Below are 15191 nucleotides of genomic sequence, written 5' to 3'. Positions count from 1 at the left end.
GATTGATGAATCCAGTGTCAGGGAAATAGACAAGTTTATTTTTATGTCACAGAAATAAAGTAAATGATATTTTTACAAAATAAATGTCTTGAGTAGTAAAAAAAAGAATCTGCACTCCAAGTGAGAAATAGTGAAGAACTTTTACTGCATTTGCCCTTTGTTCCTTGCCTTTCCGCTTTAATGCCATCAATTTCTTTAATATTAAGATGAGGGGGGTGAAACTGCTAATGCTGCAGTTTTGATAACTAACGGATCTAGTCACCATGTCAGAGAAGCTCCTTTTTAAAAATAAGAAACATTTTATTTTTCTTAGCGAGTAGAAGCCATTTGGAGAAAGAGATTTTATGTTTTTTTAAATAGAAAAAGAGGCGCTTCATCCCACACAGGCGTGGCGGTAGGTCTCCTGTCACGGCTCTCCTGGAATCTCACTAGCCGACCAACAGCAGAGATACAGATACAGATGCCAGAAGCAAGATGGCTGACCGACTTCCAGGACCAGCTTTGAGCACATGCACTGGAAATTCCATCAGAAGGGGCGGTTACATGCTTTGGAGCATGTTCAGATGCTCCTTTGTCAAACCTTCCCATCCTCAGAAACATGTAACCACCCCCTTCTGACATCATTTCCAGTGCATGTGCTCCAAGCTGGTTCTGGAAGTTGGTCAGCCATCCTTCTTCTGGCATCTGTCTTGACTAGGGGATTAAAGATGATTTGTCTCCATTCTGCTCTGACCATCACTCTCCTCCTCCATTATAAATAACCACATGACCACAGGTTGGAGTTAAATGGCCATAGCAGCCTTTTATTAACAAACTGTATACATACCAGGTAAATAACATGTTAAACCCAGTTTTTTACTGGAGCCTCAAGGTCCCGGTAGGCATCAAAGAAGGAGGTACCTGCGTCCGACTAAATTAGGCCTCTAGCCTCCACAGCACCGGCTCGGAGACAACCAGTCGCAGGTGCCAACATACCAACTACTGGGAGCCGTACCTCAGACGGGTCCCTACCAAGAATAAGTTTGCACCATCAGGGAGCCGTACCCCAGATGGGTCCCTAACAAGTATAAGTTTGTACCATCAGGGAGCCGTACCTCAGACGGGTCCCTACCAAGTATAAGTTTGCACCATCTGGGAGCCGTACCTCAGACGGGTCCCTACCAAGTATAAGTTTGCACCATCTGGGAGCCGTACCTCAGACGAGTCCCTACCAAGTATACGTTTTCACCATACTAACCTACCAGGACCTTGTACCCCGCTTGCTGCCATGACAAAGAAACACCCCAAAAGAAGAAAGCCTCTGTTAAAACAAAAACAAGGGCAGCGGACCACAAAACTAAAAAGTCAGAAAAAACAAGAAAATGGGAGGGAGGGTGGGAAATATTCTCCAATGCAGCTTTCCTCCGACTGAAGACTTCCTGAAGCCCCTAGCTTGACCTCTCCCTGTAGCTCCACCCCTTCCTGGCCAAAACACCAATTAAAAGTCCCAACACTTATATTTACTATAGTACTGGGCTAAAAACTCCTCCTTGTCCCAAACCCCTTTAACCCCTGTCATGCCGGCCCTCCATCCATGTCTCTTCTCTCCTTTACTCCGGGCCTCTCTTTCCCTCTGATGCTGGTCGGTTGGCTAGTGAGGATCCAGAAGACCCGTGACAGGAGACCTACCACCACATCTGTGTGGGATGATGAGCTCATTTTACACTACCTTTCTGTGAGTGTTTTTAACCCAATTTGTTTAATAAATACTGGTGTCCTGCACTTAGAAGCACCTCTCTTTCTATGTATATTCCTCTAGAGTTTGCTTCTACGTTTTTGAGTGCTGCTCAAGTTCCATCTGTGCATCCTCTAATTGTTTGTTTTTCATTTGGATTGCAGCCCAGAGAACCAGGGTATCTATAGGATCCATTCATAAAGAAGTGCCCTATATATCTCCTCTACATTTTTTTAAAGACCACTTTTGAATGTTTTTCTAAAATAGTCCTTCAGCAGGGGTTTAAAACAAAAAAAAAAAAGCTGTTCTGGCTGCAATACTCACCTCCTCTCTGGTGCTGCCCCCTCCAACAATTCCTTTTCATCACTAGATGTTCTTAGTCTTCCAAGTTAAATGACACCCACCATCAAGAAACCATGGAACCACCCCCTGATGGAACATCAACAAGGCACCCCGAACACAGTGTAACCATTGCAGAGGATGAAGCTGATGTCATTATATCAGCTCCACTTTGTGCATCATGATGGATGTCCCACCACTGGAGAGGATTCAAAGAGAACCCTGTATGTCACATGACTGGCCTGCCTGTAGGAGAAGGGGGTGATTGGGGGGGAGGGAGAAGCCTAGAGTTTGGCTTAGCTATGATAAACAGAAGAGATTACTTTTTGGTTGTTGGAGTTACTATCCTTTAACACCTTACTGCTTAGCATACGTATATAAATGTCCTGGGCAAGAAGCTGTTTCACCAGAATCATGGCTGCAGCCATGATCCTGTTACCACTTTTTGAGTAAAAGTGATCCAGACAGCTTTACAGCCACCCAATCACTTTACGGTGCTGCATGTCCCTTCTCTCCCTCCCACCACTGTAAGCAGTCAGGTAAGATGCCCACAAAGGAGATAGAGGTACACCTGTCCCTGATCCCCCCTGTGATAAACAAAGTCGGAAGTAAAGAGGATTTTGTCACTTTTAGTTTCAGAGCTGCCTTTTCCTGGCTGATACAGCCAGGGAAATAGCTGATCCAACAAATCTCTGTTTAAACCTTGGAGGGCAGGGGAGGCATCAGGGGTCTAATATCCCCCTGATGTCTTCATAAAGAATACTTCTGTAGCGGGGTTAAACATGCCTAAAGACACTGTTTGATATGTGGGAAGGAACTAGGCTCCCTCTAGTGGTAGCTGCATGGAATTTCCCGGGCTGTGACTTCCTTTTCACAAGATGAAGAAACTACATCTCCCAGGCTGCTTTGCAAGATCCAGGAACTAGGCTCCCTCTAGTGGTAGCTGCATGGAATTTCCCGGGCTGTGACTTCCTTTTCACAAGATGAAGAAACTACATCTCCCAGGCTGCTTTGCAAGATCCAGGGTGCACGGCTGCACCGCACGGCACTATGGGGGAGGTTATTTAAAGGAAGAGAGAAGCGCGCGAAGGGGGGGGGCCTTTCTGCGCTGGACTCTGAGGAACCAGCGAGCGAGAGTGAAGGACCGACACTGGATATTGGGCCAGAGCCTTTTAGCCTGGAGGGACGACGTGGAACCGTCCCATCTCAAGCACGAGGCACATTCCTGGAGGTCATACTGCTGTTTGCCGAGACCGGAAGTCATCCGCCAGAAGGACCCCGCGCGGCTGGCATATAGCCAAAGGACTGAGACCGCAGTGGAAGCGTGCGAAGGAGAAACTTCTGTTGGTGAGAGGGCACATGCCCAATAACTGACTTTATCTGCTGAAGAGACAGTTTTATCTACAGATAGCGGTAGCGCAGCAGGAGGTGATAAAACCCCGGGGTTTATCACCATACTCTCTCAGGAGACTCATAGACAAACAATACGGTCTGTAAAGGAGTCGCCAGAGGCTTATCTCTCTCGCAGAAGTTATTGCTCAGTTACGCAGACACCCTGCGGTGACAACTAACAGCTCGTTGTTTTCTCTCTCTTGATCTTTATTCCTAATCTGGATTACAAATGAGCTCTATTCAATAACCTTGCTAGCGAAGATCAACAAGAAAGAAGAGAACTCTGGGGGAGGGACTCAGATAGGCCCACCTACCTGGTACTGTGTCTAGCCTTAATGCAGGAGGAGTGTGGGGGTATTCTTTTACCTTTTTAAAGCTGTTTTAAATAACCTTTTATGGACTTGTATTGTATTGTATTGTATCTCCCCTATTCAATTTGATATATAGTAAACTAAGTTTGGTTAATTACAATCTTGTGCGTTGTTCCATTGTGTCACCCAGAAGGACTACTATTCAAGAAGGTAACAAGGTATTGTTGCATAGTGAAGTATTGTATTCCAACCTGTGTATCTATTTGATAGTCCAGTCCTATTCTGGGTCAGTTGTGCCTGAGGAGGGATCGAGCCAATTTGATTGGGTTGTTAGGCAGGGTGTAGACCCAATAATATAATCAGCAGCTCCTGCGGGGGTGGTGCTACACGTGGGGGCTCGTCCGGGATTTCTACAGTCCTGCAACACAACCCTCTCAGCCCCAGAATCCCCTCCCACGCAGAAATGGATCCTGTCGCTGCTGCTGAGTGGTGCAAGGAAGAGAATGTCATAGTGGAAAATGGCCTGGTGGTTGAAATCAAGGGAGAAGCCTGGACTGAAGAAAAGCTCCTCCCTGTTTTAAGGGCACTATCCACAGACAGGAAATTCTGGGTGATTGACATAAAAACTGACACCACTGCCCCACACACGTATGCACTGTGTGAGTGGAGGAAAGGGGTCCCTGATTATTTCAATGGAAACAGTGTAAAAACTATTGACCAAACAGAACTTTTCCTGATACATCCAGGAGTTCCTACTGCGGGTCCCTCATCCACCACCCCTGGGGTATCCAGCCAAGAAAAAGGTGTCCAAGAAGGGCATCCTGAGTCATCACCTTTGTCGACTTTTAGCTCAGAACTGTGTGCTGTTCTTGGGGAGATTGTGGCAAAATGTAGTAGGGACTCCTCGAGCTATTTGATGACTGGATATAGGAAGCTCCGGACATTCTCTGGGAAACAGCCTGTGCCTTCAGCAGAAGATGGGTTCGAAGAGTGGTTAGATACCGCCACTCAGGCTTTGGAGGAATGGGAGGTACCAGAACAGCACAAGAAGCAGAGGATCACAGAGAGTTTAAGGGGACCTGCATTAGAGGCTGTACGTAATCTAAAGCTTAGCAAGAAGAACTGCACTGCACAGGATTATTTGGACATTCTGCAAGATGTGTTTGGTCGGACGGAGAACGCGGCTGAACTTCTCTACCAGTTGGACCACTGTTATCAAGAAGAGGGGGAGAAGTTGTCCGAATTCATTAAACGTCTGGATAGGATTATCCACCAGATTCTGTTAAAGAAAGGAATAGACCACCGGAAAATAGATGAGACTCGTGCACGACAGGTTCTGAAAGGGGCTCAACCTTTAGATCCCATTGCCATACTGTTACGAACTCGTCGAGATGGCGGCATTCTAGAATACCCCGATCTGATTCGAATGGTCAGAGAGGAAGAGGTTATGTTGGACAACAAGAAGAAAAGTCGGCAGTTTGACTCAACTGCCCGGGTTGGAGTGATAAGTGTGGAAGAGGGTGACTCTCAAGTTGAACTCCTAAAGACCCAAGTGTCTCAGTTGATAGAAATGGTGTCCATCCTGACTGGTCAGGTATCCACTCTACCCAAGGGGAGTATATCGGAGAGGCCAGATGAACCTGTTAGTCTCAGCACAGATCCAGAGCCACGGCCTGCAAGATTGTTAACTTGTTTCAACTGCGGGGGAGTTGGGCATGTTAGAAGGGTATGTCCCAGCTCAGGAAATGCTGCCGCGAAACCTCGCGAGCCAGCGGGAAACTTCAGAGGACACCGGTGAAGGAGTCAACCGGGTGTCCGTCAGTCTTAAGGGACTCCAGAAGTGGTGCAGGATCAGGGAAACTGAGTCAGGGGGTCAGACCCAAATATAATACCCCCAGTTCTAGACTCCGGGTTACTGAGGGAAGGAAAGTCAATGCACACCGGGTTCAGCGGGGGCCCAGATCAAGGAAGAAAAAGGAGAAGAGGGCCAGGGTACAGAGAACTGAATCAGACAACCAGGCTACATCAAGAGAATTCCCAACTAACTTGGTCGGGCCCTCCCCAGTGGTCTCGGTTCAGGTGGAAGGAATTTACACAAGAGCCCTCCTTGACACAGGGGCCCAGGTGACTCTTTTGTATAGAGACTTCTATGATAAATATCTTACCCATCTACCTTTGCAGAAGTTGGAAGATCTGGAGATATGGGGTATTGGGACCCAAAGTTTTCCCTATGACGGGTATCTGCCAATCAAGTTGACCTTTGATCCATCAGTGGCTGGTGAAGCGGAAACCTTCGACACCTTAGCGGTGGTCTGTCCTCGCCCACCAGGGGCCAACAAAAGCTCTCTCATCGTAGGAACAAACACTGACCTGGTAAGGCGCCTTCTGATACAACTGGTCCAGGGACAAGATGCTCAGGCGCCAAGGATCCATCCCATGCTACGGCAGGCCTACCAACGATTAGTGTTGGAGCAAGAGACCCCCGCAGAAGGAGTTGGACGACTCTGGAAGCTGGATAGAGCAGAAAAGGTCTTACAGCCAGGAGAGGTGGCCTGTTTTAAGGCTTCTGTTAAACTCACATGGCAACAGCCGGGTCCCTTCATTATCTTTGAATCAGGTCAAAAGGAGAGACAGAAAGGGATAGAAGTGATCCCTGAGGTGATCCCTTTGAAGGTGTTACAGGAAAACCGTGGAAGGGTTTTAGTGAGTGTCAGAAACACCTCTATTACACCAGTGAAGGTACCGGCCAGAGTGCTCCTGGGCCAAGTCAACCCGGCTACCCCAGTTGCCCCCATTGATTTCAAAGAAAAGGAACAGGGTGAAGCGGTTATAGAGGAGCTTTGCTCTGGAAACGCTGCCCTCCCGCCGGAATGGGTGAAGAGGGCCAAGGCACAACTTGCTCGATGTAGGGAAATATTCTCTAAGGACGAGTTTGACGTGGGATGTGCCAGGAGCGCCACTCATAAGATCCGCCTGAGTGAGGACAAGCCTTTCAGGGAGAGAGTCCGGCGAGTCCCCTTAGGTGACTTAGAAGATCTACGTCAACAGCTGGCAGAGCTCAAAAAGATCGGGATTATCCGAGAATCCAGGAGCCCGTATGCTTCCCCGATAGTGGTAGTCCGGAAGAAAAATGGATCTTTGAGGCTTTGTATCGACTACCGAACGCTGAACAGAAGAACCATCCCAGACCAGTATACCACTCCTCGAATCGAAGATGCCCTACAGAGTCTGTCAGGGGCGAAGTGGTTCAGTGTGATGGACTTAAAGAGTGGGTATTATCAGATCCCCATGCACCCTGAAGATCGGGAGAAAACAGCCTTCATCACCCCTGTGGGGTTCTTTGAGTTCAATCGCATGCCTCAGGGGTTGTCCGGGGCCCCTGCTACCTTCCAAAGGCTGATGGAGAGGACCGTTGGAGATATGAATTTGATAGAGGTACTGGTATACTTGGATGATGTTATCGTGTTTGGCAGAACTTTAGAAGAACATGAGGAGAGGTTGGAAAAGGTCTTGAAGAGGCTACATGAAGAAGGTCTGAAACTTTCTCCTGAGAAGTGCCAATTCTATCAGTCCTCGGTCCATTACCTGGGCCATATCGTGTCTGAAGAAGGGGTGGCCACTGACCCGGACAAGCTGGATGCTGTTGCTTCCTGGCCGAGACCCACAAATGTGACCGAACTCCGGTCATTCTTGGGCTTTTGCTCCTATTACAGGAGGTTTGTGGAGGGGTTCGCCCAGATTGCCCGACCCCTAAATGAGCTCCTGAAGAATGAAGAAGATGATGTCCCTGAGTTGGTAAAGCCGGCGAAGTCCACCATAGGCCCCCGGAAGGCTAAGGAATCCATCCAGGATCAGTGGACCCCGGAATGCGAAGGGGCCTTTGTCCAGCTGAAGGAAACCCTAACCACTGCCCCTGTGTTGGCCTATGCGGACCCCACAAAACCATATGAACTGCATGTTGATGCCAGCCGAGATGGGCTGGGGGGGTACTTTATCAGGAGCATGAGGGTCATCTGCGACCTGTTGCCTATGTGAGCAGAAGCCTACTGCCTGCTGAAAGGAATTATCCTACTCACAAACTTGAATTCTTGGCCTTGAAGTGGGCAGTGGTTGACAAATTGAAAGACTACCTGTACGGAGCTGAATTCATTGTCAAGACAGATAATAATCCCCTCACCTATCTGTTGACTACGGCCAAGCTGGATGCAACAGGACATCGATGGTTGGCTGCCCTCTCTAGCTTCAATTTTAGCCTGAAGTATCGGCCAGGAATCGGAAATAGGGATGCAGATGCCCTATCCAGAAGGTTGCATGTTCCACAGGAACCTGCGGAAGAATGGACTCATTTGGCTCCAGAAGGGGTGCGTGCCCTATATCAGGGAACTGAATTTCGATCCCGAGGAGGGTCAAGAGCAGAAGAGATTGGGGTTTCGGCTATCGGAGTACCCAAATGCTACTGCCAGGTGACCCAAGTTGAAGGGGAGGGTTTGCCCCGGCTGTCCAAAAGGGACTTGCGGAAGGAGCAGTTGGAAGACCCTTTGGGAAAACTTCTCTTGGAAGCCCTGGAGATCCAGAGCCCTGAGTTGCTTCTAACTGACTCCCCTCAGGGGGCCCGTCTGTTGCATAGAGAGTGGACCCGGTTACAGATCAGAGAAGGAGTGGCCTACCGGAGAGGTCCATCTGAAGATCTGGAGGAGAAGTGGCAACTGTTCTTACCAGCTAAATACAGAGAGGGAGTTCTGGCCGCTCTTCATGATAATCATGGCCATCTGGGGCCCGAAAGAACCTTTCAGCTTGTCAGGGACAGGTTCTACTGGCCTTGTATGAGGGCCGAAGTTGAAGGATACTGTCATTCTTGTGTCCGGTGTATACAGAGGAAGACTCTGCCACGTCAAGCAGCCCCAATGGGCCATCTACAAAGTCAGGGACCCATGGAGCTGGTGTGCATTGATTTCCTTTGCTTAGAGCCTGATCTGAGTGGCCAGGGGAATGTCCTTGTGGTAACAGACCATTTTACCAGATATGCTCAAGCATTCCCAACAAGGGATCAGAAGGCCTCAACGGTAGCCAAAGTTCTTGTAGAGAAGTTCTTTGTACATTATGGGTTACCACAACGCCTCCATTCTGATCAGGGAAGGGACTTTGAAAGCAGACTGATCAAGAGACTGTTAGATATGTTAGGCATTCAAAAGACTAGAACCACTCCCTACCATCCACAGGGGGATGCCCAGCCTGAACGATTTAACAGGACTCTTTTGGATATGTTGGGGACTTTGAGCTCAGAGAAGAAACAGCATTGGGGCAAGCACGTAGCTGCCATTGTGCATGCCTACAACAGCACTGTCAGTGATGCTACTGGATATTCCCCTTATCGGCTGATGTTTGGAAGGGAGGCTCGGTTGCCAGTGGATTTGGCCTTTGGCATTTCGCCTGATCATACCTCTTCAGCATCGCATAGAGGATATGTGGACCGACTGCGGAAGAGTCTGAAAGCGGCCTATGACAAGGCTCAGGCCACATCTGATCAACGTGGACTGCGGAATAAAAAAAATTTCGACCTAAAAGTTCGGATCCATGACCTGCAACCAGGGGACAGGGTTTTGTTGAGAAACTTGGGTGTCCCGGGAAAACACAAGTTGGCAGACCGCTGGAAGTCCCAACCTTATGTTATCTGCAAGCAACTGCCAAACCTTCCTGTGTACCAAATTCGGCCTGAAGGAAGTGTGGGTCCATTGAAGGCTTGGCATCGGAACCATTTGCTGCCTCTCTCTGAAGCGGTTCGTATGCCCCCTGTGGAAGACGTGTCAGAGGCCCCTTCGACTTCTCGCCGGTCCAGACCAGTTACCAGATCTCAGACGACGCTCCCAGATGAGGGAGAGGGAAGTTCTCCATCTGAAGATTTGGAAGATGAAGAGGAGGTACCCGACTGGTTGTGGTCATCTCAGTTGCCAGAACCCACACCTGCCTCCCTGTCTTCATCTGACTTGGCTGATAGAGGAGCCCTTCGGGCAGAAGCCCCTGAATTCATACCCTTTCATATGCTTCCAGAAGAAGCAGCTGAGGATGAAGATCCTGAGGAGGAGGTTGCACCCTTCTCTGAAGAAGAACTGACCTCTCTTGAACCATCAGGTTCCTCTGTGTTGGAACATGAGGAGGGGGACATTGAAGAATCCTCAGAAGTGCCTGATCCTAGCACCTCTGAGAGCATGCCTCCACGGGAACAGAGGGAAAGGAGAGTCATTCACCCACCTAAGAGACTGACCTATGATCAATTGGGTGAATGTTCGGAAGAAGCTGTTTTTACCTCCAAAAGATCTCCTGACCAGCCTAGTTCCTCCACTGTAGATTTGGTGGGGGACAACCCTAGCTCACCCCCAGGCACAACTGTACAAGCCACCCAAGTTTTGGGGGGTCTGTGAGAGATCATGAGAACAAAGTATTGAAGTAGAAAACGTTTGCATTTAAGTTTGTACATAAGGATATTGGGTTTGGCCATTATAATAAGCACAGTTTTTGATGTTCACAATTTGGTTTACTTTGTGAGTTAATGTTTGCGCACATTTTGTTGCTCTGACCTCACTATATGTTTTTTTTCTCTTTCTCACCTTTTGATGTTTTTTTTTCAACACAAACTTTAAGATGTAAGTGTTTAAGAAATTGCAAAGGCACATGTGCTTTTTAAAGGAGCACTATATAAAAGCACTAGAAATCAGCACTATATTAACACTGTAGAAATCACTTATTTGTTTATTAATTGCACTTTATCGTTTTACTGTTGCACTGCTATTAGAATACAAAATTGGATGTATTCAGATTGACTTATTTCAGCAAAATGTTAATGTTTTTGTTGTATAATGCCAACCTATGCACTAGGGTACATACTGTTGACCTCTTTGGGGACCAAAGTTTCTCAAGTGGGGGGAGTGTGTAGCGGGGTTAAACATGCCTAAAGACACTGTTTGATATGTGGGAAGGAACTAGGCTCCCTCTAGTGGTAGCTGCATGGAATTTCCCGGGCTGTGACTTCCTTTTCACAAGATGAAGAAACTACATCTCCCAGGCTGCTTTGCAAGATCCAGGAACTAGGCTCCCTCTAGTGGTAGCTGCATGGAATTTCCCGGGCTGTGACTTCCTTTTCACAAGATGAAGAAACTACATCTCCCAGGCTGCTTTGCAAGATCCAGGGTGCACGGCTGCACCGCACGGCACTATGGGGGAGGTTATTTAAAGGAAGAGAGAAGCGCGCGAAGGGGGGGGGCCTTTCTGCGCTGGACTCTGAGGAACCAGCGAGCGAGAGTGAAGGACCGACACTGGATATTGGGCCAGAGCCTTTTAGCCTGGAGGGACGACGTGGAACCGTCCCATCTCAAGCACGAGGCACATTCCTGGAGGTCATACTGCTGTTTGCCGAGACCGGAAGTCATCCGCCAGAAGGACCCCGCGCGGCTGGCATATAGCCAAAGGACTGAGACCGCAGTGGAAGCGTGCGAAGGAGAAACTTCTGTTGGTGAGAGGGCACATGCCCAATAACTGACTTTATCTGCTGAAGAGACAGTTTTATCTACAGATAGCGGTAGCGCAGCAGGAGGTGATAAAACCCCGGGGTTTATCACCATACTCTCTCAGGAGACTCATAGACAAACAATACGGTCTGTAAAGGAGTCGCCAGAGGCTTATCTCTCTCGCAGAAGTTATTGCTCAGTTACGCAGACACCCTGCGGTGACAACTAACAGCTCGTTGTTTTCTCTCTCTTGATCTTTATTCCTAATCTGGATTACAAATGAGCTCTATTCAATAACCTTGCTAGCGAAGATCAACAAGAAAGAAGAGAACTCTGGGGGAGGGACTCAGATAGGCCCACCTACCTGGTACTGTGTCTAGCCTTAATGCAGGAGGAGTGTGGGGGTATTCTTTTACCTTTTTAAAGCTGTTTTAAATAACCTTTTATGGACTTGTATTGTATTGTATTGTATCTCCCCTATTCAATTTGATATATAGTAAACTAAGTTTGGTTAATTACAATCTTGTGCGTTGTTCCATTGTGTCACCCAGAAGGACTACTATTCAAGAAGGTAACAAGGTATTGTTGCATAGTGAAGTATTGTATTCCAACCTGTGTATCTATTTGATAGTCCAGTCCTATTCTGGGTCAGTTGTGCCTGAGGAGGGATCGAGCCAATTTGATTGGGTTGTTAGGCAGGGTGTAGACCCAATAATATAATCAGCAGCTCCTGCGGGGGTGGTGCTACACTTGTTACTGCCCAAAACTTTTACAAGGGGCCTTTGCGATAAAAATAAAGTTACATTTAAAATGTAAATAAAATAAAGAAAAAGTAATAAAAACATTAAAACCAACCCCGTACCCCATGCTCATGCATACATGCAAATGCATACATAGCTCTGACATGCATATGTAAATGGTGATTGCACCACACATGAGGTATTACTGCAAATGTCACAGTGAGAGCAATAATTACTAGTTCCATAGCTCATGTTTAACTCTAAACTGATAACCTGTAAAGGCTTTTAAAGCATCACCTAGGAACAATTTAAGTATCTTAGTTTGTCGCCATTTCACAGATATGCATATTTTTAAAGTTTGACATGTTTGGTATCTTTTTAGATGACACAACATCATATTTTATATTTTAACAAAAAATCTGGTATTATGTTGTATTTGGGAACACTAACATTTATTTCAGTGTATTTTTTGCTGAAAATTTGCATTTGAAAAATAAATATCTGTGACATTAAAACATTGCAACAACCAACATTTGATTCTCCAGAGCCTCTGCTTTCAGAAAATATATAATGTTTGGGGTTCTAAATAATTGTCCAGCAAAAAAAAATGCTTTTTTCATTTCAACTTTAAAATTACAGAGATACCACTTGGGGAAAATGTATGTATATATATATATATATATATATATATATATATATATATATATATATATATATATATATACAGTGCCTTGCGAAAGTATTCGGCCCCCTTGAACTTTTCGACCCTTTGCCACATTTCAGGCTTCAAACATAAAGATATAAAACTGTAATTTTTTGTGAAGAATCAACAACAAGTGGGACACAATCATGAAGTGGAATGAAATTTATTGGATATTTCAAACTTTGTAAACAAATAAAAAACTGAAAAATTGGGCGTGCAAAATTATTCAGCCCCTTTACTTTCAGTGCAGCAAACTCTCTCCAGAAGTTCAGTGAGGATCTCTGAATGATCCAATGTTGACCTAAATGACTAATGATGATAAATAGAATCCACCTGTGTGTAATCATGTCTCCGTATAAATGCACCTGCACTGTGATAGTCCGTTTAAAGCGTAAAGAGCATCATGAAGAACAAGGAACACACCAGGCAGGTCCAAGATACTGTTGTGGAGAAGTTTAAAGCCGGATTTGGATACAAAAAGATTTCCCAAGCTTTAAACATCCCAAGGAGCACTGTGCAAGCGATAATATTGACATGGAAGGAGAATCAGACCACTGCAAATCTACGAAGACCTGGCCGTCCCTCTAAACTTTCAGCTCATACAAGGAGAAGACTGAACAGAGATGCAACCAAGAGGCCCATGATCACTCTGGATGAACTGCAGAGATCTACAGCTGAGGTGGGAGACTCTGTCCATAGGACAACAATCGGTCGTATACTGCACAAATCTGGCCTTTATGGAAGAGTGGTAAGAAGAAAGATATTTCTTAAAGATATCCATAAAAAGTGTCGTTTAAAGTTTGCCACAAGCCACCTGGGAGACACACCAAACATGTGGAAGAAGGTGCTCTGGTCAGATGAAACCAAAATCAAACTTTTTTGGAACAATGCAAAACGTTATGCTTGGCGTAAAAGCAACACAGTTCATCACCCTGAACATACCATCCCCACTGTCAAACATGGTGGTGGCAGCATCATGGTTTGGGCCTGCTTTTCTTCAGCAGGGACAGGGAAGATGGTTAAAATTGATGGGAAGATGGATGGAGCCAAATACAGGACCATTCTGGAAGAAAACCTGATGGAGTCTGCAAAAGACCTGAGACTGGGACAGAGATTTGTCTTCCAACAAGACAATGATCCAAAACAAAGCAAAATCTACAATGGAATGTTTCACAAATAAACATATCCAGGTGTTAGAATGGCGAAGTCAAAGTCCAGACCTGAATCCAATCGAGAATCTGTGGAAAGAACTGAAAACTGCTGTTCACAAACGTTCTCCATCCAACCTCACTGAGCTCAAGCTGTTTTGCAAGGAGGAATGGGCAAAAATTTCAGTCTCTTGATGTGCAAAACTGATAGAGACATACCCCAAGCGACTTACAGCTGTAATCGCAGCAAAAGGTGGCGCTACAAAGTATTAACTTAAGTGGGCTGAATAATTTTGCACGCCCAATTTTTCAGTTTTTTTTTTATTTGTTAACAATGTTTGAAATATCCAATAAATTTCCTTCCACTTCATGATTGTGTCCCACGTGTTGTTGATTCTTCACAAAAATTACAGATTTATATCTTTATGTTTGAAGCCTGAAACGTGGCAAAAGGTCGCAAAGTTCAAGGGGGCCAAATACTTTCGCAAGGCACTGTATATATATATATATATATAGCCCTTATATGTACAGATTAGAAAATAGTGCTAATTCTTCTTCAGTGCAGTGATCCATAGTATCCAATCACAAATTCTGTTGGCTTAATTTCACTGCAAGGTGGATTCTGATGGGTTGCTCTGGGTTCTTAGACCTACAGATGCAATCTCTTAAATGTAATTTATGTTAGAATAACTTTAAGCGGAAAAAAGAAAGAGGTGACCTTTTTTTTTTTTTTGTATAATATCAATAATTTTTATTTTTATTTTTGTAGAAAAAAGATTTCCTGAAAACTGTGTATCAGACACTGAAAATAGTAGTATTTTCTTTACTGCTGCCTCATGTATGTTGAAATAGAAAACTTTTCTTTATATAGCAGGAATAACTATTGGAGATAGCATAAACTACATGGAAAGTATTTCTTGCCCACCAGTAAATAAACTGTTTTTAGTGGCCAGTAGTACAAACAAATATTCTGATTGCCTGTGAAAATGTAGGTGACACTTTGCAAAAGCATTCTTTAGAATAGAACGTTTTAATTTGCAATGAAAGAATTTAAAAAAGTTAGAGATTTGCAAATATTTAGTTCCTAGCAGCAACATAAGTATGTTATATTTTTCTTTGCCAGTACTTAAGTTATTGTGTTGACTGAGGTAAAAATTCCATAATTCCATTTTTTTTCCTCTGTGCTGTAATACAGTATTGACTGAGAACAACATTCTAGGAATGCTACTGTGCCATTTCAATCAAAGTAGAAATGAATTGTTTTGATTTGTGTTAGACAAAATTTGAGATAGAATACAACAGTAATGTACAAAACATAGATTTTTTTTCTCCCCCCATTGGC

Source organism: Pelophylax lessonae, assembly GCF_965119305.1.
Source record: "Pelophylax lessonae genome assembly, chromosome: 11".
In the NCBI taxonomy this organism is placed as follows: Eukaryota; Metazoa; Chordata; class Amphibia; order Anura; family Ranidae; genus Pelophylax; species Pelophylax lessonae.
The sequence above is the reverse complement of the archived record's forward strand: the minus strand, read 5'-3'. Positions refer to the sequence as shown.